The sequence below is a fragment of the Bidens hawaiensis genome, unplaced genomic scaffold (genome assembly GCF_021521415.1).
Source record: "Bidens hawaiensis isolate Kalapana, Puna unplaced genomic scaffold, B.hawaiensis_p1.1 tig00061513_1, whole genome shotgun sequence".
Taxonomy (NCBI): Eukaryota; Viridiplantae; Streptophyta; class Magnoliopsida; order Asterales; family Asteraceae; genus Bidens; species Bidens hawaiensis.
This window is the reverse complement of record NW_027501069.1, coordinates 35,816-40,967: the sequence shown is the minus strand read 5'-3', so window position 1 is coordinate 40,967 and position 5,152 is coordinate 35,816. Positions and strand designations below refer to the sequence as shown.

Sequence of the window (5,152 nt, the reverse complement as noted above, 5' to 3'; positions counted from 1 at the left end):
TCATAATTTAAGGATTAACAGATAATTAATTATGCTAATTTAAAGATTAAACAAATTCAATTTTAATAAAAACGAACAAGTTCGTGATTAACGACCCTGTTGGAATATCAGAACACCAAGAGTGATCAAAAATCATATTTTTTAATTAATTAAGTAAAAACGAACTTTTTATGAGAAACCCGGACAATTTGAATAGATTGTGCGTGTTTTTCTCTAAATCAAACTGAATAAACGGAAACAAGCCCCGTAGCGAGTCCAGACCCCCGATGTGTGATCTTTCTTTATAACTTAATCATTTTATCGACCAACACATTTACCCAAGCTTACATCCCCATAACTGTTTTCTGAACGCATAAACGAACAACTTGGCCCTGCTGGGAAAACGGGGAAACTGAGCCAAGTTCGGTTTTAAGTATTAGAAATTGAACAATATCACAATCTAAACCTACTGACACTTTCTGGGTGTAACAGCTATACCCAGGTTAGCTATACAGCCCAGTCTAGTATAACGATTATAATAATATTAAAATATTAATATTATTATAATATTCATTATAGGGACTAGTGAACGAGTCAAAAAAAAAACTGCGAACTTACATTGTACCGCTGTGCTGATTGTCTTCTAAACCGTGAGTTTCATGACTCCACTTTTAAACTGCTTTTATGAACTTTTCGGGTGAAAATGTTGATACATATCTATATATACTCTGAACTGTTTGATGATGGGAATTATCTAAGTGCTAACACACGAAAGTCCCTACTAACACAGTGATTAACTACGAGCCGGTGGCTTGTGAATAGTACTATTGGTTTGACAAACCCAGGCGGGACCAGCACGGTTTGCTGAGACATTATCTCATTTGCACGTGACCATAATTATACAAACACGCTATGTAGTGTTAGAGATAGCTACTCGGGGCATGTTGTGGGCGGAAAGGGAGCCACAGTGGTTGATTGAGCGTGGGAAATGGATGCACGCAGCACAAACAGTCAAGGCTTCACTGTAGCTTAGCATAATTACATCATAAACATACAAAAAAATGTACTTGTGAACGTACATACATACATACATACTTGCGTATTTAAAATTTATGATTGTTGTACGCATAATTGATTTCCTGAAACCCGTGAAACTCACCAACTATTTGTAGTTGACCCGTTTTAACATGTTTTTCAGGTACTGGATTGGATTAGAGAGTCAATGTGCTACGTGTTTGACTTGCAATCAATGCTGGGTGAATTGATGCAAGTGTGCTAATAGGAGATAAAGCCGCTTAATGGGTTGGATTTAGTTTGTATCACCTAGTTGTAAACAAAGTTAGATCGATGTAAAATATTGTAAACTAGTTTGTATTATTCTTTATAAACAATGTGGTTGATACCAGAGGTGTCTGTTACATTTCCGTTTTACGCTTCCACAAATCGCTCAACGGGGTGTGACAGATAAGAGTTAGTAGTTTGCTTTATGATATGAAAGACATGATAATTTTATTTATTTGATGTTATATAAAAACTATGTAGTTTTGATAGGTTTTGTATATAACTTAGATGCGTAAAAGCCCCATATTCACTTTCCCCTTATTATTTATTACAAATCAAGCTTTATCTTCATTACAAGCTATGGTAGCCGCAAATAAATATTTTTCTTCTTCGTCTTTTTTGCTGTCAACACTGAGTCATTGTGGGCTAAGTTAAATGAACGAACACGAACATATTCCGATTAAAATAATATAGTCGGAGGAAAGATTTCTCGCCAATCCATAGGCAGTGTCTTGAGTGTTAGTAAAGATTGGATTTAACCTTTGCCCGAGCCGATTTTACCAAGCTTGGATGAATTGGTTTGGGTAGTCTTTAAGAGCACTCAAGACTTAGCCTTTTGGAATCCATTTACCCGTGCATACAAGATTATATGTACTAGTTTTGACGGTGATATGATCACTAGTGCTTTTGCTTTCTAACTATTCTAACGATTACAAACTTCTACATAGGTGACAACAAGTTAATGAAAAGAATCAGGGCTTGTATCAATACTCAATAACGAATCAATCTATGATGATAATGATGACAAATCGGTGAGTTGATTATATCTATCATGAAAACGAAGTATAATATATATGGTTCATATTAATAATTTAGTTTGTAAAGTTTGAAGCACCTGTGAATTTCCTAATTTATCCTAGCTATAGCCCTTGTTGCTGGAATGAAACGAAGCTTTGGAACAGAATTATGCTTCTTGCTAGGCCCTGATGGCCGTAGGAGGCCTTCCAGTTTATCTCTAGAATGGCGTAGCCAACCATCCTATTTGATCGTAGGGCGCCATCCTATTAGTCGTAGGTTGCCATGCCTTTGTATGCTATAAGGGCTACCATCCTGTTCTGCTCTCTTCCGTTTGAGGGCGTCAGGTACCACCGTGCAAGCTTGGGACCCATCCGATTACCTCTTATGCCCGGGCCTCTGTCCTATTCCTCTGTTCTGCTGCCCGAGCTCTCCGTTCCAACTACTAGCCGATCCTCTTTTCGTTGGTACCGTGCCGGCCTCCATTATGCTGCCCGACTAGCACTGTTTGATTAGTTCATCAGTCCCCCCTCGCTGCCCAAGTTGTAAAGATCATCTTTTCGACCGGCTGATATTTTGGTGTTTGGATGGATTGGAGGAAAACACGTGTGTGTGGATTTAACAGGGGTTTCCCCTTGGTGGGCTTAGGGAGTAGTGGTTTCGCAGTCGATCAAGCCGCATTAAAAGCTGCTTCAGGCAAGGTGGCAAAACATGAGAAGGCGTGTCTTGACAACCAACATGTATTTATTCCTTTTTCTTTTGACACTTTTGGTTTCCTCGCGCCTGAAGCTGTAGAGTTACTTACCCGTGTTCAGCGGGTCATGCATAGTAATGTTATGACTCCAAGATCAGCAAATGTAGTTTTAAAAGATTGGGTTTTGCAATTCAAAAGGGGTAGCGACGCAGCTTGTTGCCCGCTTGCCTTATGTGTTGATGTAATCTAAACGATTATAATCAAAACAAATACTTAATTAGTTACACAAAAAAAAAGTTTTTAAGTGTGAAAATAAAAAAATTAAAATATCGAAAATATGAAGTTATTGTGATTTTGTATATAGTTACCTAATGATCATAACGTACAAGATCTAGTTCAATATATATACAAGTCGGTCATGTTTATTATAATATCGAGTTTCCTTATATTTATCAACTTCATCCTTATACATTATTTGTATTACACAATTTGGTTATATACAAATTGCAAATCTTTGTACCATCAATTCATCATTCATGGCTCGTGTTCTTCCACAGCTTCCAGTTGAAATAATACAGTTGGAGGTGCTACCACGACGTCCAGCTAAGTCCATAGGCCATTTCCGGTGTGTTTGTAAATCATGGAAGTCCTTGTTGTGTTCACCAGGCTTCACCCGAGTCCATCTCCGCTATAATACCAAATATAAACTTCTTCTTCTTGATCAGCCAACCCGAACTTTTCGTACACTTGATTGTGAGCCTGTGAACCATGATTCCATCACCGCATGTCCTAGTCCGTTTAAGGGCGATATAATGATTTTAGCCAGTTTGGATGGATTCGTATGTGTAGCCTTTAAGAACACGCACGAATTAGCCTTTTGGAATCCACTCACCGGTGCCTACAAGAAGATCCGTGCTAAATTCGTTGTTGATATAGTTGGTTCTTTTGCTTTCTACATCGACTCTTCTAACGATTACAAACTTTTACATATAGTTTCTGATAGTGGTGAGGGTTTTATTTATTCCCAGAGATTAGACTCGTGGAGACAGATTCCATGTTTAGAAAACATCATCATACGAAGCTATAGTCGGTGGCAAGCTACATTCTCGGGTGAGAAAGTTTACTTAAAGCTGGACAGTTGGGGATCGGGATTAGGTCCAGAATGCCACCTTATCAGTTTTGATGTGGAGTCTGAAAAGTTTGAGGAAATAGAGCTTCCACATTTTCCTTGTGATGCAAGTTTTGATGTGAAAGTAGTTGCTCTCAGTGATTGCATTCACTTGCGTGTTGGTTACGAAGATAACCGTTACGAGGGTTTCAAGTGTGATATCTGGAGGATGGATGGTGACAAGTGGATAAAAGTGGCGACATTCGATGCCCAATATTATCGGCCATTCAGGCATATACACATCAGGAAGAATGGGAATTTTTTGGCCGTTTGGAGGACAACTCCTCTTTTAAGAATATAGATTTGGAAGATTACTTTAAAGACATGTATTATTTTTGTCCTGGGAGTTTTGACCATGAATGGAAAGGATTGATATACATGGAGAACCTCGTGTCTCCAGGCGAAGGTCAAAGTTGCACATGATCGGTCTACCCTAATGTTTTCTTGGTTTTCAAGTACTTATTTGTAAGTTTACACATTATTATGTTACTTTATATTGTTTTTGTTACCTTAGTCAATTAATGTTGCATTTTATTGTAAAAGCATGTGTAGATGTGGTGTTAACTTATTGTTCTGTTCAAAACTATGGTAAATCATGTGCAGACTTAGAAGTCCAGAATACGTGTGGATGTGAAAACTCAAATAGATTGAAAAGAGCTTTAAATGCGAAGTCTATGTTTGGTGAGACTTGAAGGCTTCTAGATAAATGTTATTGGAGTTTGAGTTTCAGTCGTTTCTTAATTAGTTTATCTGGTTGCTTATTATGTTTATCAAGTTTATTATTCGGTTAAGTTTAAAAGTGTTTGAGTTATACTTGGATTAGGTTTTCAGTCTTGTATGAATAGTTTGATGGGGTTAATTATTTATGTGTGGCTCAAGTTTTAGTTTTCTCATGATAAAGAAAATAGTCACGGGTTGATAAATTATGTGTTCTCGTGTTTGATTATCGCGGAACCTGATTTCGATATTGCTGTTTTATACGGATAATGTTACGTTGAAAGGTATATAATATGCACTAGCAAACTTTATGGGGAAAAAAATATAGGCTATTAAGCGAGAATTCATATATTTACCTGCAAATTGATTAAGTTCATATACCCTAATCCAAAATCAATATTTCAGTTGCTAGAATGTGTTTGAAAAATAAAACTTCGAATGGTATTTTACTTCTTGTACGTCCTGTCTGCGGTGCACCCATATAATGTATATATGTGTGAACCTTTGGGTGAGCAAAA

General features: G+C 37.3%; 1 pseudogene; it reads left to right on the top strand.

The window, feature by feature from the left end:
• The first annotated feature begins 3,285 nt into the window (after positions 1-3,285).
• Positions 3,286-4,340, top strand: LOC143603397 (putative F-box protein At5g47300; annotated as a pseudogene).
• Positions 4,341-5,152: the final 812 nt, after the last annotated feature.